The 26,476-nt window shown below is 39.8% G+C and overlaps 1 protein-coding gene across 4 annotated transcripts in view; it reads left to right on the top strand.

The window, feature by feature from the left end:
• SIK3 (SIK family kinase 3) overlaps nt 1–26,476 on the top strand; it is a 245,508-nt gene that overhangs the window by 83,948 nt on the left and 135,084 nt on the right. The window lies entirely within an intron of this gene.

Raw genomic sequence — 26,476 nt, forward strand, 5'->3', positions numbered from 1 at the left:
AGTAATGCAATATATGTTAAGAAAAAAGAAGAAGAAGGTAGCGGGAGGGGAAGAATGAAGCGGGGGAAATCGGAGGGGTGGACGAACCATGAGAGACGATGGACTCTGAAAAACAGACTGGGGGTTCTAGAGGGGAGGGGGGTGGGAGGATGGGTTGGCCTGGTGGTGGGTATTGAAGAGGTCACGTTCTGCATGGAGCACTGGGTGTTACGCACAAACAATGAATCATGGAACGCTTCATCTAGAACTAATGATGTAATCTATGGGAATTAACATAAGAATAAAAAAAAGTATACTTAGATTGACAGCCTATAAAGCAACTGGGACTATTATCATATTTATGAAATGGTACATTGTAAACAATAAATCTTGACTTTGTGTACCATAGTTTCTTAAAAATACCCACTGAAGGGGCGCCTGGGTGGCTCAGTCGTTAAGCATCTGCCTTCGGCTCAGGTCATGATCCCGGCGTCCTGGGATTGAGCCCCACATCGGGCTCCCTGCTCAGTGGAAAGCCTGCTTCTCCCTCTCCCACTGCCCCTGCTTGTGTTCCCTCTCTCGCTGTGTCTCTCTCTGTCAAATAAATAAAATCTTAAAAAAAAAAAAATACCCACTGATATCTTTGTCTTCCTACCTTTAGTCAGTCCAGTTTTGGAATAATTTATTTCTGGGCTGCTTTCTGTGGTCTTGGTAGAGTTGCAGACTCACAACATGCTTCAAGAAAGTAATTTTACCAAATGTAAGACTATTTGCAGTTTAGTTTTCTGTTTGAGAAGCCATAACTATTTGCCAGATTTGGTTTTTTGTTTAACCCTTGCCAACAAGATTTTGAATAATTCTGGAATTTGAGATTAACATATTTTTAGTAGAGAAACCAATGTCATTTTCTGCAGGAAGGGTTTTTTTTTTTTTAATATATGTAAATATACATATAGCAGCCTGTGTGTTTAACTGAATTCAAGGTTTTGACTTATCTACATAGGGAATTTGAGTTGATTTTTTGTAGTTTTGCCTCTCTCTCTTTCCTCCTTTGTTTCTATAGTAACAGATTTAGAGTTTGCAAGGTTATAATAGAAAAAGTAAAGAGTTTGGAGTCAGAAAGTACTAGGTTCAAATTCTAGCTTGATGATAAGTAGGCAAGTTACTTAATCTTTCTGAGCCTCAGAATCATCAGCTATAAAATGGGATAATATTACTCATCTCTTGGGGTTTTCATGGGGATTAAACTAGAAAAAAAGGTGCTTAGCAATAAATGTTAGTCTGTTTTCCTTTGTCTGTCATTTAGGCTTAAGGGTCGAATTTTCTACTTGTTTTAGAATAAATCCAAATTTTATGGTTATATTTCCATATTTTTCTTCAAAGTCAGGCTTTTTTTATATGTCTTCCTCCCAATTTTTTAAAAGATTTATTTATTTTAGAGAGAGAGAGTGGGGGGGGGCAAAAAGAGAGAGAGAGAGAGAATCCCAAGCAGACTGTGCTGAGCTTGGAGTCTGATGTGGGGCTCAACCTCAGGACCCAAGATCATGACCTGAGCCAAAACTAAAAGTCAGATGCTTAACCGACTGCACCACCCAGGTACACCTCTTCCTCCCAAATTTTAAAACTGGGTTTTCTATCTGCCAACTCTGTTTCTTTCTAACGTGTTTTCCGTAAGTGATGTATTAGTTTTTGAAGTATCGTTGAAGGGAAGATGGCATGCATTTTTTAATTGAGGAAGATTGAACAACTTAAGAATGCAGTGAACTCATATTCTAAACTCTTAGAGTGCCTAGTGTCAAATTTCTAAAAAAAGGTATCTAAATGTAAAAATTATTGTGATACACCACAACATAATTGTGAGCCTCAGGGGCAGTGGGGGGCTATAAAGATACAACGTGGCTTGGGATCCCCCACCACACAAGCACTTGCGATTGAATGTACATTGGCATGTGCACCTATGGACATTTCCCCTGTGCCCCCAATATGCAATACAGAGGTGCTGAATTGGTGAAGAATGGGAGAAGGGTTTTGAAGAGAAAGCAAACAGGCTTATGTTAAATTCTAAGGTATATCACAGATACTTAATTCATCAAATCGTTATTTTCATCCTTTTGCTTTCAGTAGGAAGTCATTGCTGTGATAGACCCTGTGCCGAAGGGAACACCACGGGTTGAATGGGGTACTGGTGAATTGTGGATGGTAATCCAGTCCGGTGAATAAATACAGTGTTCTTGAACTATGCTCGAGCTGAAGTACTTGAGTTCTAGTTCTGGGTGTTTTCTTTGAGTGAATTTACTGGGCTGCTCTGTTGGTGGTGGCTGTACTGGGACCGCTTTCAAATTAGATCCTTTGACTTTATGGTAATTGTATAATATTCCATAACAAGATTAATCTGAGACAGGGGCTTTTCTGTGAAAGTGGCTGTTTTCCTCCTGGGGGGCGGGAAATAGAACAGAATGCTGACTGTGCATTTTTCTTATCCAGCCCCTAGGTAAGTGCGGGGACAGAATAGCCTGAACAGAAATGCCTGTATCTGCGAAAACAGTAGCACCCCCACCCTCAACCCCATTGCTCGACATTGAACCATTTTCACTTGGTAAAGCTTTTATACAATCAGTGTTCTTTTAACTCTGGTGTCCCTTACTACTTCCCACTTTCAGGCTCTTTCCTCCTTCATTGTTTAATATAAAGAGCCTTTGTCTTGAGTACACTTTGAAGGGAATACTTAGGAGAGACTGAGTAAATGCTGGCCTAAGGCTGACCACAACACTTGGTCATTGAGTTTACCTGGATTCTGCTTTTGACTAGAAACGGAATCTGCCCATCTAAGATCAAAGCTAGAAGGAAGCGTCTGTTGAACCTTCTTGTTTACAAACTTCACTTAATCAAGTTCAGTTAGTTTCCTGTCCTGGGGATTTTACCTTTTAGATTGTATTTTTACAGATGCTGATCCAGTTGTGCCAAAGACCTGGAGGGGGCTCTGTGCTCTAACTCATGTAGCCTCTGCTTTTTTTTTTTTTTTAAATTGTTAGTTAACTCTAAATGAAAGTGTAGAGCTAAGTATTTCAGCTTGAGCATAGTTCAAGGAACACTGTATTTGTTCATAATCAGCCTACTCTCTGCTCCCATTCCTTCTCCTACCTCTCCTTTACTGTGGCATCATGATTTTTTCTTGCTTGGATTCATTTCATTCCCCCAGTGCCTCATCTTGGCTCCACAGTGGAGATTCATCAGTTCACCAGTGACTACAGTGGTATCGATTTCAGTAGGTGCATTTTCCTTTGCTTGAAGGGATTGGGTAACATGCCAGATATCCTACCTCTTTCTGGTGAAGCATCTTTACTGGGATTATTTTTATATGCCGCGATATAAGTATTGTGTTCTTAGGGTTGTGATACTGTATGTTACCAAAAGCAGCAAAAAATAGTAACATAAATAATATTTTGGGGGACGTGCCATATAAAATACACCCTCTTGCTTATTACTCTCAGTTTGTGAAGTAGATGTTATTATGCCCATGTTAGCGATGAAGTAAGAGAGTGGTTAAACCCAAAGTCCCAGGGTTAGTAAGTGACATGGCTGGGTTCAAACCCAGGTGGGCTGGACTTCAAAATCAAGGCTGTAGGATACTGACCGGGTGAACCAGCCACTGTGTTTCTGACATTCAGGTTCTGGCCTTTTGCTGGATTCTTTATTGTCTTGTGTCATTTAGGATTCAATTTTGAACCACTTGGGGCCAAGCTTTCCTATATACAAGTTATAATATTGGCAGTAGTTCTTAATATAACAGAACTAGGGCCCATGGCGTTGTGGGCATTCATAGTTTGAAAATGAGTCTCTTCCGTTTTTGAGGATCACCGTACTTGGGAATTGGTAAGAAAATTGAAAAGTAGAAAACACATTCCACAGATGATTATAAGACTATTTATTGTTGAAACATTAAATTCCCTATAAATAAGAGATCCTATAAAAAATACTAGTGAAAGAAAGCATAGCCTTTTCAGTTTATTTATAATCTGAAGTATATAGACAGGTTGTTGGGGGTATTCTTTGAAATATGTTCAGGGGCATATTTGTCCAGGAATGGTCTAGGTGATTGTTCCTAAAAATAAAAAAATAGGACAACATGACCTTCCACAATTCCTTTAACTCTGGTTCAAGTCCTGTATGACGGACCAGTTTTATAGATAGGAAAGTGATAAAATTTAGAAACAGTCTTAATCTCAGACTAATTTTAAGGTTGTTCATTCCTAACTTCTTCCACATATTTCTCATTCATCCTGTTGTCTTGAAAAGATCCCACTTCATTTTCATTGAGCATAGTTCTTGTGCTTCTGTGAAATTGATATTTCACCTTGTATGTGTTTTATTTCCTTGAGGGAATGGTAACTTCATGAGGTTTCAAAGTCACTGATTTAATGGGACTGGAAAAGAGGCTCTTTAAGCCAGTTTAAGTAACAACAAATGGCCGTATGGCAAGTATGGTAGTCATTTTCATTGTGTTTTTTTTTTCCTCGTAAGCTGGAGCCTTTTCATTGGATACTTGCCTCTTATTTTAAAGGACATTTTAATTTGAAACCCACTTCATTATATAGGTTGGCCAGAGTTGCAGTTCTCTGGGACTCCAGCATTGGCTCGTGGTTAGTATGTGGAGGGCTGCATTCCTTATAGTTGGGCTGTGGCCATGGCCGCCATTCTGAAAATTTCCACTTTTAAAGGAGAGCTTGCTGAGTGGAACAGGCGTCTCCCTGAGTTGAGCTGAAAAGTCTGTATAATGAAGACTCAAGAACTGGACACTGTTTTGGGAGGGCCTTGTGGTTTCGAAATGATCTTATTTATTGCAGTGTTCTACCAGTCATATTTGTTGGCCACAGAACACATCAATGAAAGGCAAATAGAGCAGAGGAAAGTAAGAGAGAAAAGACATGGACATATATAATAGTGTGCTGTTTTTTTTGTTTTAATAAGGAAAATCCTCTTTTGGGCTTCATTCTTGAAATTATAATTGGGCCAAGAGCCTGGCAGTAGAGCAGTACTCTACTCTTGCTAACTTGTTGATCATGGTAGCTCTCTCAAAGCTAGATATTGACCAGATTGAGGTTTTACTAGATTTGGCTGGATTATAGCAAGCACTGAATCCTGTACAGAAATCTCTCTTAAGAGATTTGGCCTGTTAAGATCAAAATAGAGGCCCCAATATAATGTCTTTGGAAGAAGGAAATTTTGTGGGTATTTACTATATGAACTGCTTTTCCGATGACGTCTTTTTCTTTTTTGATTTGCTACTTATGCATAGACTCTGGCTTAGATTGAGCTCAAATTCTACATCCATCATTATCAGCTGTGTGACTTTGGGTGACTTATTTAACCTCTATGTACTTCAGTTTCCTCATCTGTAAAAGGATACTAATAATTACACCCACCTTTAGGGTAGTTAAGAGGATTAAAGGAGATAATGCACCTAAGTGCTTAACAGAGTACTTGGCTCTCAACAGATGTTAGCTGTTAGTATTTTTTATTTGTTCCCAGTGCTTCATCCTTTGTTCATCCTTTGTTTTTATATTCTGGGTATTATCTAGTGAAAAAGGAGAAGTCATTGTACAATCTTCTAAAAGCATGATCTCAGACATATGTAGGAAAGACGCTGGCTTGGGACATAAGAGGTTTTTTTTAATTTTTTTAAAATTTTATTTATTTTTTTAAAGATTTTATTTATTTATTTGAGAGAGAATGAGAGAGAGCACATGAGAGGGGGGAGGGTCAGAGGGAGAAGCAGACTCCCTGCCGAGCAGGGAGCCCGATGCGGGACTCGATCCAGGGACTCCAGGATCATGACCTGAGCCGAAGGCAGTCGCTTAACCAACTGAGCCACCCAGGCGCCCTTGGGACATAAGAGTTTTGGGTTCTGTTCCTGGCTTTAACATCAACTAGTTGCATGAGACTAGGCAACTCTCAAGAGTTTCCTTCCAGTGAAATCGTGGTAGCTATCCTAGATGTCTCTAACATGCCTTCCAGTATTTAAGTCTTACGACATTAAGTTTCACTAGAAGTCTTTGGTTTGGGGCCTCTTTATTATCCCATAGCATGGGACCTTGTTTTACTTCTCATTGTCCAGTACGAGCTGGACCCAAGTTGGTGGAAGGTGGGATGAGGAGAAATGCTGAGTCTTACTGCAGCTGGTTGGAATAAGGTTATTGCCAGGTGGAAAGAAGTGCTTGTGTGACTCTGTGGTGGTTTAAACCCTTTTACGATTAGAAGGAAAGGACTGAGTCGGGCCTTGATTAATAGTGTTACTGTGTCATTGCCTCCCTCCACCTTTATTATTTATTTTGTCAGAATCGATTAGCCAAATGCATTTACCCAGCTGTTTGTAGGGTTCTTGTTTGTATAGTCCAAATAATATTGTTAGTTACTCTGATCAACATATGCCCCTTTTAAAGGTAGATTCAGCCGACTTACCCGTCAAAGCTTAATTAAAGACAGGCTCCAGGCTTAGTTCAGGTTACTTAAATTACATTCTGTCAATTTTGTTTCTAATCAATGGATGGTAGGATGTTACTTGGAAAGGATTTTTTTTTTTTTAAGATTTTATTTATTTATTTGGCAGAGAGAGAGAGACAAAGTACAAGCAGGAGCGGCAGGCAGAGGGAGAGGGAGAAGAAGCAGGTTCCCCGAGGAGCAGGGAGCCTGACGCGGGGCTCGATCCCAGGACCCTGGGATCATGACCTGAGTCGAAGGCAGATGCTTAACCAGCTGAGCCACCCACGTGCCCCTGGAAAGGGTTTTTAATATTTGCATTTTCTATGGTAGCATTTTGCTGTTTAATAAATACCTTAGTGTGAGTTTTTACTTCTTTTGGTTTTCCCTCTCCACAATTTCTGTAGATGCCCAGGTGAAGGCAACAGCACACGGATAATGAAAGTTTATCCTTTTGAGCATTTCTTGCTAAAGTGTAGCTTTCAGCAATGCTTGGCATCTGAAATGGGAATCCATCTGGATTCCTCTTTTACTTATTAGTCTGTCAATAAGTAGGTTGCTCTACCTTTAAATTCTCAGCTTGAATTGTTTCTTTTTTGTATGTGTAATTTGTAACCCTCTGCGATATCCACCCTATCTAAAGCAAATAGAAGAGCTACAGCAGCAAAATAAAAATAACGGTAATTATTGATTTTGTTTATAGAGCGCTTGCTGTACACCTGGCATTGTGTTGAATCTGTCATATTTTTTAATCCCAAGAACTACCCCATGAGCTAGGTACTTTTGTCATCTCTAGTTTATATCAGAAGAAATTGTGCTTGAAGATGTTAAGGAAATTATACAAAGTGCAAGAGTAGTAGCAAGTCTTGGAGCTTGAATTCCAAACCAGATCTGAGTCAAGGCTTTCTTTTATGTTCTTCACTGAAGACTCATATTGAACAGGAATGAGTGCTGGGCACATGCCGCTTGGTGAATTCTATGTAAAATCTGGTCAGATTCCGAATAGGGTAGACCTGGTGGAGTCAATGTGAATTTCTCATCATAACAAGAGACTTAATGTAGCAAAAATCAGTATCATGGGAGAGGAGATGTTAATGTGGTGTGCAGGCTGACTTTATGGGGGGGAGGGTTGTTGTTGTTGGTTATTGCTCTAGCAGCTACTACAAAGGCAGCATTTACTTGACAAGCCGTGTGTACTTAAGGCAGAACACTGACTGCTTTTCATGCTGGCAAATCCGTACTTTACCAGTACTGGCTACCTGTGAGGAATGTGAGCGAGTTGGAGTTTAGAGCAGGAAAAACCCAACTTCCACCTCATTTCACAATAGAGTTCACTTCGGGATACAGACTTTTTGGTGGCAGTAACTGTTCCTTTCTGCTTGTTATTTCTGATACTTGCATAATGCTAACCTGGTAGATACTGTCAGATGACAAGCCTTCCTCCTACATGTTCCCCTTGAAAGAACCGCTAGAGACAAGCATTTTATTATATTAGAATTCTGCTTGATACTGTTTTAGCTTAAAGTGTATTTATTAGGAAGCCAATACCGTGAAATGTGCTTTTTTTCCTCTTCTTCTTCCTGAGTGCAGTGTTTTTCCCGCTCAGTAGTGGACTAAGATGCAAGTGTGTTGTGAAGAAGAAGTTACTGCCCAGACGGACCCCAGTGAAAGTAACCAATGTAAATAGATTCTGCTTCCATTTGGGAGAGTGATCTAAGATCTAAGATCATGGCTGCTCTCTTTTTTTCTTTGGAGACTGATACTTTATCCCAATCTTTGGCCAGTTAAGGTCAGCCTGCTGCAGAATCGGGAAGTGTTCTATATGTTGCCATAATGTTCAAACCGTAGCCTTTAAAAAGTGGGGAAGGGAGTTGAGGATAGATATAAAGACAGGTGTGAAAAAGCAAGGTAAGTTCAGGAAAGTGTAAACGGTTTCCTAAGGCAAAAGCACAGTGGCAGTGCAGGGAGTGTTGGGGGGTGAGAAAGGATAGTTCTGGAGACTTGACAACAAAGGGGCTTTGTCTTTTATGCTCAGAAGTTCGGAATTGTTCCTGCAGATAATGGGGAAACTTCTGGTACCTTTTAAGAAGGGAACACGTGGAATCGAGTTTGCTTTTCGGAATTCAGGTGGCAATATGGAGTGTAGCTCGAAGGTGGCAGACTATTTTATTTGTTGTTAGGAGAAGCGTTATTAGGAGACTCTTGTATTATTCAAGCAAGAAGGAGTGAGTTAGGGAACTGTTCTAAGGGTGCAAAAAAGTGTCCTTTATTCATTCATTATTTGAGAAATGTTTATTAAGTTCCCGTTACGGGTCAGACATAGAATTAGTTATACATTGGGTTAACAGGGTGAACAAGATACAGTTCCTGCCTTCAGGGAACTTATAGTCTAGTGGGAGATTTGACAAACAACACAGACCTACAATGGTCAAGTCCTATACCAAGGCATGTATGATAGCACGTAGACCTTAACACAGTACTGGGGGCGGGAAAGCCTTTTTAGGAAAGTGTAAGTTGGAGTCCGCTAAGTGAAGTTGTGCAAGATGTAGGGGTGGGGTTTGGGGTGTTGGAAAGACAAGTGTTTCATTTGAGGAAGTAGTATCTGAAGATGGCTGGAGTACGTGAAAGAAAAACCCTGGCTTGTTTAGGGAACTGCAAATCATTTAGTGTGGCGGGATTGTGGAGAGCAAGGAAGTGGGTTGAGAGAAATGAGGCCGGGGAATTAAACAGTTACCTTATAAACCACATAAAAGACTTTGTCTAAAAGCACACGAACTGTTTTAAGCTGGAGAGTGTCATGATCAAATTAGACCTTTAATAAAAATCCTTCTGGCTGCTGTGGGGAGGATTGGGAAGGGAGGAGGAGGAATAGGGCAGGTGATAAAAGAGATGCCAGAGAGGTAGAGGAAGGTTTTTTTGGAAGCAGGAGAAAGAGTTTAAAGAAGGGAGTGGTCAGTTCTGGAAAATGTTGCTGGGAAATCATTCATTAAGATTGAGACTGAGAAGTATCTATTAGTGGGTCAGTTGGTGACCTTAGTGAGAGGAGTTTCAGTAGTGTTGAGTGCGAGGCCAGTTCTAGGGGATTGAGGAGTGTTAGCTAAGTAGGTAGCACTAGTGATTGAAGACTACTTGTCATAGAAACTTGTATATGATGAGATAAAGAGCACTTGGGCGAAAAGGGAAGGAGAAGGGGTCAAGCGATCGAAGGTTCTAATGAGGTTGAAGAGTGTTGGCTGATGTGGTTGCTGTTAAGGCAATGAGAGTAATGAGCAATGGAGCTTGGGGGGCATGGGGATTTACATTATTTTGAATTGCTTGTTAGTTGTTTCTCATAATTTTGCAGGACAGGTGTTACGATTGTTGGAAATTGGAAAAAATCTGTTGAGCTTATTGCAGATATTGTACTTTAGGATTTTAAGACTGGAATAGCTATGGATTATGATGAATCCAGGAGAAGTGATAAAGGTCCTTGGCAGTAAGGTCTCAGTTCCCGGGAAGTTGGCTAGAAGGATGGTTGTACCTAGGATGGAGATGACTGAGCCAGGTGCCAAATTATCCTGCAGACAATGAAAGATGGCCTGGAGATGAGTTACAGCCTTGACACGGAGAGTAGTATGGTTGAGTGACGTGAACCTTCAAGGAGCGGAAGGTTTCCCCTGTCCGTCGGAAGGTGGAAGAACTTTGGGGAGAGAGAACAATGATCCCATATTCTAATTCCTGTAGATGTGGAAAATTTGCCAAGAGGGTAGACTTTTTTAGCTGAGCTCCTTTGCCGAGGGATCAGTGAGTACTGTTTTATGAATAGGTTCTGTCTGTGATTTTCTGTGGAGAAGATCACTGTCAGTTTTTTTCATATGAATGCATTTGGAAAACTGTTGCTAAGCAACCTGTTGTCATTTTTGAATGTTACTTTAATCTGGTGTCGATGACTAATGATCTCATTGGGCTAGTTCTCTCCCCTCCAGCTATGCTGGCATCAATATGTACACTAATAGCCTTTAAGAAATGCATTCATTACAAACCAGGTAATCACTGTGGAGCTGGCCTCGGCAATGTCTGAATGAGTCGGACAAGTTAGAGAAAATCTTGAGCCCGAAAGCTACTCTGTCTTTTAGGTTTGTTTGGGCAAGGTAACAAGAGATGAATCAGCTGTAATTTAATGGGATCTGATATTACCTTTATAAGATAGATCACTTTAACATGATGCTTTGTCATTGATGTTTTAGTAATCTGACAGCATTAAAGAGAGTTGATAGTCCCTGTTTTATTATTTCTTGGCTCCATGACAGAACTATGCATTAAAATGCCCTTAAGATTTTAAAAGGGATGTCTAAGAAAGTAGTTAACTAACACACAAATCCCAAGTGGATTGATCTGATTTATAAATTCCAGCAATGTGTAGCTAATTGCAGATAGATTTTATTATTCCAGGTACTGTGTCAGTTCTCCTGTGTATACCTTTTATATTGGAGCACAAGTAATGGAGATGCTATCTTGCCAACATCAGGTTTGAGGAAGGAGTTTCCAAGACAGGAGTATCAGAAGAGTTTTATGCTGTACTTTCCCCTTTTATATAAGCCTGCTAAAATTCAGAGGTTGAGCAAGAGGTTTTTGAGCTCAAAATGAGCTGATAGAAATTTTTAGCAACAATGAAAAAAACATACAATCATCCAGTATGCATATCTAATTTAAGATATACCTTATATGTATATCACCGACAATCAACGAAATGCCAGTTACGATGTCATTCTGTTTTACTTGCCCAGATGGTGAAGTTTTATTTAAAACAAGGCCATGCTCAGTGCCGCTGTGGGGTGGGGGACTAGGGAGGTCCCACTTTAGGGGTGTATATGAGGAATGTAGCAACGGCTTTAAAAGTATATATTCTTTGACTTAGCACTTTTGGTTTTAGGAGTTTGTCTGATAGAAATGACCACGGGTCAAAACAAGAATGTAGCCATGAGAATACTTACCACAACATTGTTGAGAAGAGCAAATACAAGCAAACAAAACCTCCCCCCAAACTATAAAAGTCCCATCCTGAGAGATCAATTTTAAGTTTTGAAAGACTTTCATAATGTTGTGGAAAGCTATTTGGAGACATTGAAAGATAAACAATATGTGTTCCTAAGTGGAAAAAACATATTTCATGGGTACGTATGTACAGTAGAGTTTCATTTTTGTGTTGATAGATCTATTACACAGGAAAAAATTACAGACATCTTCAAGGCATTGAGGCTGACCCGTTGAGTCGGTAATCCAGGTGCACCTGGCAGGGTTGGTGATGGTGGTGGAGCTGGTGGAAAGCATTGAGCCAGGTGGCAAAATTGTACTACTGGTCACCTCAGTGTCGGTGGTTGCATTCTATGAGTGGTAACATTGGAGAATTTTTTCTCCTTCTTTGATCTGTATTTTCTGAATTTTCTACAATAAACACGACTTTGTAGTAAAAATACTTTTATTTTACAAAACAAACACAAAAAGATGGCTGGGTGCTCAGCTTTCAGTGAATTGCCCAAAGAGTTTATGTGGTGAACTTAGCAGTGGGGTTAACTGCGTATGATGTGAGGAGGAGGATGAAAATGATGATTGATTTTCCTCATTTTGTACCCCTAACATGGCCAGTTGATGGGATTCTTTGGGGAAGACTTTAAATTAAAGCCAGGTATGGAAAGATGATTTGTATTTAAAGTCAGATTGCTAGCAGGCAGAACATTGAAGCATTTTACTGAGTGGCTTCTTCAGATCAAGAATATTTTTCAGTTAAAGGCCTTCTTTGATCCAGCCCCCTCCTGTGTCTCTCAGGATTATACTCGTCCTGATCTCATAAGCACACAAATACGCTGAACTTAAAGCAGATATAAAACAAGTGTTCATCCGGATCGACTAGATAGCAGCTAGTCTTGTCATTTGTTTGCCATTGCTGATCTACCGAGCTTAGAGGAATCACAGATTTTAAAGAATTCTGGGGGACTTGAAGGTCCTAATGTTCTCATTTTAGTACACTAACCTCCTCCTTTTTTAAATCTCGTCTTCCTAATCTCATTTTCTCCTCGTCTTTCTTTTCATCATGTTATATTTTACCCAGTGTGTATTTATGTAAGTATATGTATTTAAGCATTTCCTGAATCAAAGTGAAATATAAATACGTTAATGAATGAGTGCTGTATTTGCCTTTTTAGTAGTGTCTTATACCTTAATAAAAATTCAAGCCATTATAGAATGAGTCTGTGTTTAAGTACAATACTAAACAAAATGCCTTGCATATAGTACAGCGTGCGTAGATGTAGATTTGCATTTAGTGCCTTGCATGTTTGTTGACTGAACGATACACATACGAGATACTCTGCTGTTTAGGGTCTCCTGTTTGCCTGCGTCTCATTTGCCTTTCTGCAGACTGCCTGCCCCGTTAGATCCAGATGAGCTGGCTGAGTATGCGAGCAGTCTTTTGCTCAGCACATCCCTGCTCATGTGCATGGATTTATGCCTAATCACAATTTAGTTGCTAAGGAGTCAAGTGCAGGGCAAAACAAAGGAAGACTGGCAGTGAAAGTATCTCAAGAGAGGTAATCTAATAATAACGGCCAGTGGTTCCTCTGAATCTTGTTTCCTCAAGTTGTTAACTTCAGAGAGATGTAAAATTGCTTACATTAGGATAGATTTGGGAGTTCTTTTTTGATAATGGAATCAAGTGAAAAGGTCCTCTATGATACTGTTGTGGATGAATGTGATACTGGTCAGGAAACATGAGCCTGCCAATTTTAAGTCTGCATGCTTCCATTAACAACTTAACAATAGTGAGACGGCTCCCTGTTGTCTCTTGTTTCTGTATCAAGGATAGAGAAGTGCCTTATTTTTCATCCTGTTGGATCTGCCCTTTCTCATGTCACTGGATTTGGGCAAGTTTATATGTTGGTATTTTTCTGGTCGTAAAATTACAGCTACATTTAAGAGAGTATTTTCTTATTTCCACCCTCCTGACATAGTCAAGCTATAATATAGAAATGAAAGATTTATTATTCATTGCATTTATGGAATAAAATTTTGTTCCTTGTGTTTAGTTGTGAAAACAAGTGAATGAAAGACTTACGAAGGTGCACTGCATTTTGCTGGATACTGTGGATGATGTTTAGGGAAGACAGAGCCCCGTGCCCTGAAGGAGATTCTTACTTTGTAGAGTTTGAGCTAGCAGACACAATTAGAGAACAGGGTAAGGTTATCCTTTGGAGCGAGGTTCTTGAGAGGATTAGGAGCGATCCCTGGGGATCAAAATATTGGCACCCACTCAAAGAATCTGAATTGTTTTCTGGAAGGGTAGATAGCATTTGCACAGGTAGAAAGTAGGAGTAGGAAGTTTCTGGAAAGTGAGCCTTTTTTTTTTTTTTTTATAAATTCTTTTTTTTTTTTTTTTTAGATTTTATTTATTTGTGAGAGAGAGAATGAGAGAGAGAGAGCATGAGAGGGAGGAGGGTCAGAGGGAGAAGCAGACTCCCTGCTCAGCAGGGAGCCCGATGCGGGACTTGATCCCAGGACTCCAGGATCATGACCTGAGCCGAAGGCAGTGGCTTAACCGATTGAGCCACCCAGGCGCCCTGGAAAGTGAGCCTTTTAAAAAGACGGTAGTTGCTACAGACAGAGACTTTTTAAGAAAAGAGGTAAGTTTTGTGTGAAGGTGAGTGATGAGCAGTAACAGGACTATGAGTGATTGTTTGGGGGCAGTCATTGGGGAGATTGTGTGGGGACAAGTTTTAGAGGACCTTGAAAGCCAGACCCATACGTGTGAGTTTGGTATGAGCAAACACAGGTTCCTGATGGGCTATGAAAGGAGTGTTTTAGGAAGTTGAGGCTGACAGCGATAACTGGGGGGACAGTTGCAGTGTATGTTACAGTGGTCAAGATGAGGTTAATTTGGCAATCTCAAAGGGATTTGATGATCATTTATTGAATCGCGACCAAGCACTGTTTGTCCTTAGTACTTTAATCATGATTTCATTTAAACCTCATAACCACCCTGTGAGTTAGATATTATTACTATCTTCACCTTAACAGATGAGGAAACTACGGCGCACAGCAAGGGCCCACAGCCAATGAGGAGTAGAGCAATCTGTCTGGCTTTGGAAACCAGGGTCTTAGCCCCCCTATGTTACGTTTTCCAGAGAAAATAAAACTAACATTCTTTTCTTCTGTGTGATTTTTTTTTTTTCTGTATTAATTCCCCATCTCCTTACCTACAACATTGGTTAAGTGGCCTTAGAACAAAGGGTCGGCTTGGGGATTTCAAGTAGTTTTGCTCATTTTGAACTCTTCAAAACCAGTGACTACTGGTTACTTGTAAACGATACTTTGTAATTTCACTTTTTCCCTCTAAACTGAGACAAATCAAAACAGCTTTAGACTGGATTTTGAGGCTGGAGGAAGGGAGGCTAACTAATTTCTTAAGTGTTTCTGGTTTGCTGAGTTTCTTTACCTAGGTCCTATTATAAACAGTAATGGTTTTTGTATTTATATCTGTTTAAATATACCATGTACACTTATTTAACTGCTAAGCTGACAGAAGCTCTCTTAAATGCACAAAATTTGGGTTTCAGCAGTCATGAGATTTATCGGAGATTTCTAATTTGTTCGCGGTCAGTCTGATACATGTGTGCTGCGTAATTTAGAAAAGGCAGTTGCTTGGCAGTTGGTGTGCTCTGGGTTCCCTTTGTCATTTGTGACAATTGGTCCCTTTGCTGCGTGTGTCTTTTAGGACAAGGGATTGAGCTCCTACAAAGAGCATTTCAGAGGTTTTCCAACTAATGATTTTTTCCTCTTATTCTTTACTGTTTGGTTTCTTTGGCAACCTGGCCTCTCCTAGCACCCTGCAGCCCCTCTTCCTCTCCACTACCCCACCCATTACTTGAGGGTTTTTTCCCTTGCTGTTTTAGGACTACACTAGAAGAATATGCACATTTGCTTAAATCTCTGTTCTTGTATGCTTCTGAGAATAATTAGAAAGGAAATCACTTTTAGAAGCTAAGTAACCTGTATTTTTGGGTTTCAGGGTTCCAGCCATAAAAGGCTGAGTTTATTCTGTTGTCTGCAGTTTCCTTCCTTCCTTCCTTCCTTCCTTCCTCCCTCCCTCCCTCCCTCCCTTCGTCCCTCCCTCCCTCCTTCCCTCCCTGTCTCCCTCCCTCCCTCCTTTTGTTAAACAGTAATAAAAAACATGTTTTCCAGTTAGACCAAACATTTTACAATCAAAATATTTTAGGATATAAGGCGTAGAGGGAAAAACAATCTGAAAATGACATACACAGTTTGATTATATAAGGTTACACTGTGATTTGTCTATTTAAAAATCAATTATGTCTATGAAAAGCACTTCTATTACTTTGGGGGTGGCGGAGGAAGTAAAGATCTAAAAATCTGTCCATTGTTCGTTCACATTTGGTCCTTAAGTGATACATTTTGAATCCCAATTCCTTGACCCTGTTCATAGTCATTTCACTATCCTGGGCAGAGGTGGCCATTTCTATTACCTAAAGCACAGTGAAGAGCCCTACTTCTTTAAATACAAATGAAACCATTTGTACCGTTAGTATACATTGGATGCCACATGGTTGATCCTAACTGTAGTCCTAGTAAACCATGTCATTTGCTTTTACATTTGGCAATATTCACTTTGGCCTCAGTGTATTTTCGTTTTTTAAAATATGCTGTAGAGTATATAGGGTATAGGTAGGGAGTGGCTAAGAAAGGGGGAGAGGAAGGAACTGAAAGAGAAAGGGTTACCGCACAAATGCCTTTTCCTACTGGGGCACAAATATATGAGGTTTCTGTATGTGTGTCCAAATGTTTGAAAAGAGAAGATGGCTCTCTTTGTTGGGATCTGTAGTAAATTTGATGTTATGTGCATATGAGTGTAATGTATATGTCCACAGATGTTTGTGCTGCAAGTTAGGAATGAATGAAAAGCCTGCTGTAGAAGCAAGAAGGAGAAGGAATTAATTTTGCCTGGAGAAGTCAGGGAAGGCTACCTTGAAAAACTGACCACAGACCTGGCCTTAGGAGAGTGAGGGAGAATTACTAGTTGCATACAGCCTTAGCACCAAAGGTTTGTGTGTGTGTGTGTGTTGGGGGGGTGGGGACTGTGGCTGGGAATATTGGAAGATCTAGTTGAAAGGTAGGGTTGGAGGCAGATGGTGAAATCCTGTTTGTCTTGATTGTTTAAGCAAGGGACAACCACCAAGAGATACTTTAGGTTTGGTCTTTTAGATCAGATTTGTGTTTTGAGAGAATCTCTAAATATAAAATTATATGCAGCGTGTAACTGTAGAACTATATGATAAATAATGAATTTGTAACTTAATTATTAGGGTAATTGAATAATACCTGGTTTCCCCTTCCCTTAATCTTTAAAAAAGCATTCTGTATAATGAGGCAGTTTTACATAGTGGTTAAGAGGTGGTATCTGATATTGAACTCCTAGTCTCCCACTTATCAGCTATCTTTTTAACTTTGGATAAGCCTTAAGCTTGGTTTACTTCATATGTAAAACAGGCATAATGATGCCAACCCCAAAGAAATGTTTAAGATTGGATTGAATGAGATCATATATATAAAGCCCAGCATTTCACACAGAAAACTTATCTAATAAATAGTAGCAATTATTATTTTATGATACTGCGTTCATTATAGAAGAAAAAATTTAGAATGTGAGGGATTAATGTTTTTTTTTGGGGGGGGGAGACCTTTGGTAAGTAGATAATTAGGAAGTAGACTCATAATGGCTTTATCCAAACAATGCTTTTAGGTGCCAGGGAAAGTCAGGGTAGAAGAAGGAGGTTTGGCCAGAGAAGAGAAAATGCTGTCACTTCAGTTATGGATGGGCTGACTTGAGGGTGACAGAGTACATGAGGGAGATGTCCAGGAAGTGATGGTTGGAAATACAAAGCCTGGACATACAGATGTGCAGGTTGGAGATACCAGGGTCAGCAGCAGCCTAAGCAGAGAGAGCGCCTTAAGGAAAACTCATGTGTAAGACTTGGGAGCCTGTCAAAGAGATTGTCCCTACTTGATTCTAGGGATATAGGTCACTGGTCTTTTGTCTTACCTTCTTAAAAAAACTAGGGACTTAGAGAAATCAACTATTTCTTTTTCTTAATGTACTTTTTAATGTATTGCCAATAAAATAATGTAGACTGTTAGACTAAGGCACTAGACTGTGTATTCTGAAGGCCCAGGAGTTTAAATTTGTTGCTTTACTCATTAATGTGTATAGGATATACCCAACTTTGGTTAGCCTTCTGACTGTTGGGCCTCATTCACAGCATTTTCTCCACTTCTGTCTCAAAGTAGGAGAAAAGTTCATTCTTTGAACTGGGGAAGCTCTCCGATGTTGGCAGGTTTCCTCCCTCTCATGTCTAGACACTTGGCCTCTATAGTAGTTTTTTATTCAGGAAAGTTCTCACCTCTGCATCGTCGATATGGTGTAGATTTGCTGGTACTTGGCTAGTCAGGATCACTGCAGTGATTGGTATTGGTAAGTGCCATGTTGTCTTGCTGCCAAGAATCTTGCATAGTTAATGTGTTCAGTCATAGCCTTTTCTTTATGTGACTGCACCATTAAAATACAGATTGTCTTACTGCCTTCTCACAGAATGTCTACTGTTTCCAATTAATTTTTTTTCTGAGTGAGAAGGAAAAAAGAATCTTTTGCCATTGTCTTCAAACTGAAATTTCAATTTCAGCAGCATTTGATCTGATGTAGTAAAATATTAAGAGACTCAGAAATTACCCTATTAGAAGTTTGAAATGCTGCTTCCCAGTTTATATAGTAGGATTGAAACCTTAAGCCCTGTGTTTTTAGTTACCTTTTGGGTTAAATTGTCAGAAACTATCTTGCTTGCATTAGAGATTTACAGTTGTTAATTGTCCCTCCTTACCCTACTTCATGTACCAAAATCTAGAGATGGGATTGTAATTGGAAGCCCACAGTTAACACTTCCACAGGGCCAAGTTTAATTTTTCATTTTAATTTACTCAATCCCTTCTTTACCTCTGGGATACTATATAAACCATGAGAGACGATGGACTCTGAAAAACAAACTGAGGGTTCTAGGAGGATAGGGGGTGGGAGGATGGGTTAGCCTGGTGATGGGTATTAAAGAGGGCACGTTCTGCATGGAGCACGGGGTGTTATGCACAAACAATGAATCATGGGACACTGCATCAAAAACTAATGATGTAATGTATGGTGATTAACATAACAATAAAAAATTTTAAAAAAGAAAATAACTTGGATTGCCTTTAGTTTTAATTTATAACTTTTATTAGGATTTTATGATGGTGTATCTTTTTGGTTCTGGAAGTCTCGGGGGCTAACCTTGTTCTTCTTGATCTTTAGGGACTTAGGATAGTTTGTATTGGTGTAGAACCAGCAATATCCTGCTTGTTTTCAGGAAGCCTAGTGGAAGAATACTGAGTTGCAAGTTTGTGCAGACCTCAAATAAGTGTATGGTGAGCTATAAAGTTACAGTGTTAAATTAGCTTCTGGCCTGCCTACTTTGTTTCCAAAGTTCACTTTGCATTTTAAAAGCCCTTACTTATTTTAAAAGCAAATCTAGAGAATTGCATGGAAATACAGATCATCATTTGAGGGACATTTGAACTTGCAAAAATAGTGAATGTAGAAGGCAAGGTGCTCTTGGCTGGGCATTATAGACTAGAAACTGGCATTTAAAGTTTAAACTGTTTGGGTAAGATGACACGTTTTCCTGGTTTATACATCTTAGTTTTTCCTCCGTGTCCCCTTACCACCATTGCTCCCAGCATAGAAGAATGTTACTGTAGTCTTATTTGGAAGAGAGACCAGAGCCTGACTTATTTAGGGGTAAGGAAGGAGAACTGAGGTCTTTTCACTATTAGGTATTTCTGGCTATGGATGTGGCATAGGTCTTAGGTCCTTCACTGACGTTTTCTCGTTTTCTCCATGAAATGCTGACACTTTTGGGTTTTTTTTGGAATATTTTTTCCAAGGCTTCTGATAGTTTGCGGCTATTGTGAATGTGTTCTTTGGAAAATTATTATCATCATCACATCTTCTTATAAATTAACTTTGCTATATTAGAAAATAAATTTTCACATGCTGGGATCTCATAATTTATTTTGTACTTAGGTTTTATTTATCCTCTCAATACTTCAGTTTGATCATCTGTCCGTCAAAGGGGTTGGGTTAGAGATTTCAAAGGGTCTTTCTGGTGTCAACATTACGTGCGTCTGTGATGAGGTAACAGCCTTTACATACTTTAGGAGGTGAGTGGGAGTTGTACCAGCCAAATACAGATAAGTTCTGTGAATACAGCCAAACTTAGCTTGGTTCGTATATGTTTGCATGTGTTTAACACTCTTTGTATAATGGTTCTTTAACATATTGAGGTAAAAAGTGAATACTTAACATTTTAAAAATAACCCTCAAAAGTACAGTTTCTTATTCTGGCTGAAATGGTTTACTATTATCTTCTTACCCTGCATTTTAGTTTGTTGCTGTGTTAGTTGTACTGCATATTTTTTCTCCTAAAAATAGATGGTCTTTAAACCATAGTTTTTATAAATATTTGCATCTCAAGTCAGATTTTTCCTGTACCTGAGTTTCATTAGAACAGGTTATGTTAAGAGAGCTTTATCCTCCACGTTTGTTCTCTTCCATACCTCTGTCCCAAGGATCCCAAGTGCAGATGTCAGAAGATTGCCTTGGGAGTGTGAGTGGTATTCTTGAATTATTTTAATATTTATTTCTGCTGGGTGGAGGGAAGCAGATGCTGTGCTTGTCATCTCTGAGCTGAGAATATTCAGTTCTAACCCCAAATGTAGCTCAATAACCGGCCATCTTTTATATCTTTTAGAAAGACATGGGCTGGCTATATAAGTTTCTGTCTAGATGTTTGCCAGGAATTTGTTTGAACAAACTGAAATGGCTAAATAAATTTTAACCCTGATTTGCATAGGGTTGCCAAAAACGGATTCAGGGTGAAGGTTGGTGGAGGTCGTATTGGGGTGGTACTGAGCTGGTACCAGTAGGTGTGCCTGTGTGTCTGTATGTGTGTCTGTCTGTCTGTATATGTATTTAATTCGTGGTAAAATTAGCATGTAACATAAAACTTATCATCTTCACCATTTTTAAATGTACAGTTAAGTACATTCGCATTGTTGTGCATCCAATCTCCAGGACTCTTTTCATCTTGCAAAACTGAAACTCTGTATCCATTAAATTAAACTAAATTTAAGTAATTAATTTAAAAGTAATTTTTCTTTTTGTGCACCTTTTTTTTTTTTTTTTTTTAAAGTAAGCTCTATGCCCATTGTGGGACTTGAACTCATGAACCTGAGATCAAGAGTCTCATGCTCTACCAACTAAGCCAGTCAGGTGCAAAAATTCCCTAATTCCCCCTTCCCCTGCCCCTGGCAACCACCATACTACTTTCTGTTTCAGTGAGTTTGAACCAGTAGCTATTTTTTTGAGAACTTGCCCTCCTCTATGCCAGCCGAATGGATTTTGAGGGTGAAGAGTGGAGTGATCCAATAAAACCAGTAGCCACTCTCCATAATCACGTGACTGTTGGCAGTGGCCAGCCCTGAAATTCGAGCATCTGTAAGTCTTCTGTAATTTGGAGTTTGGAAACTGCTGTTACTTTTGTTTGAGTAGGAGGAGGAGGAGGAGGAGAGTTGGTGACTGACCCTCTTAGGCACTTGTTACTTGCCTGAGGTTGGAGGAGAGACCTGCCTCTTCTGGGATGAAAAAGAAAAGGTGGGTTTGGGAGCACGCAGAGAAACATACAAGAAATCGAAGGAGTTTTTCGTGTCTGTTTTCCCTGTCAAGTAAGAAGACTCCGTCATCTGTGGCAAGTTAGGGGTCTGCAGTTGGCGAGAAGGCTTTCAGGAAGTGACAGAAGGTGGGATTCCTAGGCAGTGGGGTAGAGACCTGGGCAGGGAAAAGTAGAATGCTAGTAATAGTCTAACAACAGCCAGTACCTACTAGTTTCCTGTGCTGCACCAGCTCTTGTTCTAGGTGATGTATGTTTTAACCTTTGGAGCAGCTTTCTTCGAGCATTTGTTCTAGAGATAGGAAGTGGTGAGAGTGAGGACCCCAGTGGTATCCGCTTGCCCTGAGCCCAGGCTCTTTTCTCTCCCTGAACTGTTAATGACATTGGGAGTGTCTGCATGGCATTGAGAGCCAGAAGTTTAGGGTGGAACTTCAAAAATTGTTCTTCAGACAAAGGGGGAAGGGTGGACTGAAAAAAATGTACATATCCCAAATACAACAAACATATTGATGCTTTTTTACCACCAGAGTGATTGATGCCCTTGATGGGCTGCTCCACTAACCGGAGTGAGCTACCATAGCCCTTTTCTTTTTTTAATTTTTTAAATTTTTTATTTTTTTTAAAAGATTTTATTTATTTATTTGAGAGAGAGAGAATGAGAGACAGAGAGCATGAGAGGGAGGAGGGTCAGAGGGAGAAGCAGACTCCCCGCCGAGCAGGGAGCCCGATGCGGGACCCGATCCTGGGACTCCGGGATCATGACCTGAGCCGAAGGCAGTCGCTTAACCAACTGAGCCACCCAGGCGCCCTAGCCCTTTTCATTTTGTGGAGGAGAACTTGAATTTCTGTCGAAACCCAGATCCAGTTATGTGACCTGACAGTTAGAAGGCTCTGAACTGATAAACTCATTTTCTCTTTAAAGCCTGTATTTCTGAAATACTGGGTTGATATTAATGCTAGTAAGTGCTTTAATTTCTTTGCAGCGAGAAGTGAAGGCCTTTTCACTTGTAGTTATTCTACTTATTGAACAGATATTAGTTGTACTCCTATTTTATATTAAGGGTCTGTGTTACGAAGTATAAAAGTGTTTTTTTTTTTTTAAACAGTAGCATCTCTTCATGCATGTTCATTATTGCTCTAAATAAATGTGAAATTTATAAAAAGTAAACCCCATTTTTCTTAGAATCATAAATGCAAGCTTAAGTTTCTTGTTTGCTTTTATTTGACGTATCTGAAGGTACTTCCAGACATCTAGGAGAACAATGGAGGCCAGAAGAGTTTGATGTAAAGTAAACAAAATGGATGGAGTTATAACTGAGCCTCTGTACGTGTTTTAATGTCCAGATGGATAAGCAAGCTCTTATCCATTTACAGGGGTAAACTCATCTAGTAAGATCAATTAATTAATTTCTAGGCTCTCATTAACTAATTATATTTTTTTACTGTGTTATGGATTAGATTTGCATTGCCTAAAACTGCAGAAGGTAACTTTGCCCCCCAAATCTGCATATGTCAGATTACCTACAATTCAGACTGACATTTACCTCTTCTAGGTTTAGCCCTTTTCAACTTAGGAATATCTCCTAGGCTTGATATATCCTGTGTACGATCTACCTTGTTATGAAGGCTAGCTCTTTGGTTTTAATGTTAGGAGAAAAACTAGCAATAAGGCATGAGATGAAATACAGTGTCGATGACTTCTGTCACCTTGGTGAACACGCACTGCTGTACGGTGTTGGTTTGTTGCAGACTCTTTTCATAAGTAGAAAACTCTTCCAAAAGACATTTTTAAAGTTTTGCTGTGAAGAAAGATTGTTAGTGAATGAAAAGAACCTTTTGTAGACCCCTCTTTGGGAGTCTGGTAACTGGTACTTTTGGATTCTTTACACAGAGATCCCAGGCTGAGAGAATATCTCAGGATAGAGCTATCTTAGTTTTGAATCCAAAGCTATTAAACTCTTCAATTATGAGAAGAAACCACAGATTGCATAATGGCCTTGGTATTTTGTCGGTATGGTGAGGATGATCTCAGAAGACTTGTAAGCCTGTGTTGGGATGTGTGTGACACGTGCCTTTTTTCCTGATTTTTAAATTTCAACAGTCTTCAACACATTTTTGAAACTGTGGATATCCTAAGTTAGCAAATCCAAATCAGTGCACAAAGCAACCATTTTTGCCAGTGCCAAATGCATACTTTGCTGAGTTTTGTAATCTGGGCTCCAGAGTTTATACAGAGCAAATTCTAACATCTGCCAAGTTCTGTTATGACCCAGAGGGGAGTAGAGCAAAGTGGGATGAAGAATCTGGAAATGCATACTGCCCATAGGGTAAATCGCATTTTGGAATTTGCTCCCATGTGGATTTTCTCCTCATGGACCACTTCGGTGTTTAGCAGGCCGAGCTGGAAAGGTCATATTGCATGAAGAACAATAAATGGTCTGTTCAGTGGCTTGCTGTTAAGTCTCCCTGCCAATGCCGACTAATGGTTGTGATAGCCATTTCTCCCCCCCGGGATATGAGAGTTTGGCTGTCGCGTTTGGGGAATATGATAGTTTGTTGCTATTGCTTTCAGCGTGGTGGAGAGATCGAACATGTAAAGGCTCTTATCCCAGTGGCTTAGAGTTCTTTTTTGTTTTTGTTTTTTAAGCCTTGACAGTAATTTAAAAAATGCAGTAATGGTATCTGTTTCACAAAATGCATATGAATATTAAATCTACTTGATTCGTTTTCATTTTGCCAAAGAGAACTTGAATTTATCTCTTCTTTAAAAAAAAATATGTATGTATTTATTGAATGGGAGGGGTTGTGGGGAGGGGCAGAGGGGGAGAGAATCTGAAGCAGGCTCCACACCGAGCATGGACCCTGACGTGGGGCTCGATCTCACGACCTGAGCTGAAATCAAGAGTCGGACGCTTAACCGACGGAGCCGCCCAGGCACCCCTGAATTTATTTCTTCTTACAAGACATTGGCCTCATCTTTTTTTTTTTAAACCTTAAGACATTGGCACTAGAAATAATTTGTTGGGTTTTTTTTGCTTTTCCTTAAATCAGCAAAACTTCCTTTATCTTGGGTTGTGGGTGCAGTTCTAAACCATGTTAAAAATATGTACAGGGGCACAGACCCCAGTAGGATTTAAAAGAGGTGAAGAATCTGGGGCAGAAGTTAGTATGTCTAGTAAATTTAAGTTCCCTCAGATTTGCTTTATAGGAAGTGTATTAATATTTTCCAAAGCGCTTCCATCCAAGTGACGTATTTTACATAGCTGCCTTTGAAAAATACAGATGTATTCCTGAAATGATTTATCAATTTTTAATAAGTAAAATAGCTTAAAATGAATGATGAGTAATTTCTTTTGCAGTTATATGATAGATTAGATGTGTAGAGAAGCCCTTTCTGGTCAGAAAACAATTTTTAAATGAAGCTGGGGAGAGGAAAAAATATGTGAACACGTATAAAATATATGTAAAATGCTGGAGCTTGTGTTAGAGAAACAGTTGAAGGCCTTGAAAGGCCTAGAAAGCATGCTTTCTTAAGGTGGAATAAGCACTGGAGAGGGTTTCTTTTTTTTTTTAAGATTGTATTTATTTGACAGAGAGACAGCCAGAGAGGGAACACAAGCAGGGGGAGCAGGAGAGGGAGAAGCAGGCTTCCCGCAGAGCAGGGAGCCCGATGCGGGGCTCGATCCCAGGACCCTGGGCTCATGACCTGAGCCGAAGGCAGACGCTTAATGACTGAGCCACCCAGGCGCCCCTGAAGAGGGTTTCTTATAGGATTAGAGTGGCAGGGGGGAGAAGAGAAGAAGAATAGTGTCCAAACAGACTAGTGGGAGGTCATATTGGAGACTGCCTCACAGAAAACTTGAGACCCCAAAAAGGTAACTTCCTCAGTGGATAAAAGGTGCTGTGCATGCAGAGACTTGCATTTTTAATGTCTTGGATCTGGATGGGAAGGGGGAAAGAGTCTGCCATGAAACTGCCTAAACAGAAGTCCATACTCACATGGATTTGCTATTACTACTCATGAGTCCTGAAAATCTCATAAGATGATAACTTAGTTGAAAGCGCTTCTGGTTGATTGTGATTCCCAAGTGTCTGGGAGAATAAAATTCAGATCTAACACAGGAGCATCTAAATATTTAAAACAATTAAAAACAAACATAAAGGAACTCATTGATGATAACACGATAATGGTAGGGGACCGTAACACCCCACTTACATCAATGGGACAGATCATCTAAACAGAAAATCAACAAGGAAACAATGGCTCTGAATGACACACTGGACCAGATGAACTTAACAGATATGTTCAGAACATTCCATCCTAAAACAGCAGAATACACATTCTTTTCAAGTGCACATGGAACATTCTCCAGAATAGATGACATATTAGGTCACAAAACAGGCCTCCACAAATACAAAAAGATTGAGATCACACCATGCACCTTTTCTGAGCACAACACTATGAAACTAGAAGTCAACCACAAGAAGAAATTTGGAAAGACCACAAACACATGGAGGCTAAACAGCAGGCTGCTAAACAATGAGTGGGTCAACCAGGAAATCAAAGAAGAAATAAAAAAAAAAACAAACATGCAAACAAATGAAAATGAAAACACAACCGTCTAAACCTTTGGGATGCAGCAAAAGTGGTCCTAAGAGGGAAGTACATAGCCAGACAGGCCTACCTCATGAAGCAAGAAAAATCTCAAATAAACAACCTAACCTAACACCTACAGGAGCTAGGAAAAGAACAACCATCAGTGCCTAAAGCCAGCAGAAGGAAGGAAATAATAAAGATTAGAGCAGAAATAAATGATCTAGAAACTTAAAAAACAATAGAACAGATCTTTGTAGAAACATATGTTATAGACCGATCTCAAAGAATCTTTATAGGTAAAGTGGCAAGAAATGTGAGCTTGCACAAGAAAACAAGCAACTATGAGTGAGATTATATTTTCCAAAGGGAGCAGTAACAATATTTCCTGACTGATGTCATGTGCTCTTCTAGAACCTTGCTATTCTACCGTCAAGAAATAGTCTGTCCCGGGCGCCTGGGTGGCTCAGTTGGTTAAGCGACTGCCTTCGGCTCAGGTCATGATCCTGGAGTCCCAGGATCGAGTCCCGCATCGGGCTCCCTGCTCAGCGGGGAGTCTGCTTCTCCCTCTGACCCTCCCCCCTCTCATGCTCTCTCTCTCATTCTCTCTCAAATAAATAAATAAAAA

Source organism: Leptonychotes weddellii, chromosome 11, assembly GCF_054177405.1.
Source record: "Leptonychotes weddellii isolate Sample4059 chromosome 11, ASM5417740v2, whole genome shotgun sequence".
NCBI lineage: Eukaryota > Metazoa > Chordata > Mammalia > Carnivora > Phocidae > Leptonychotes > Leptonychotes weddellii.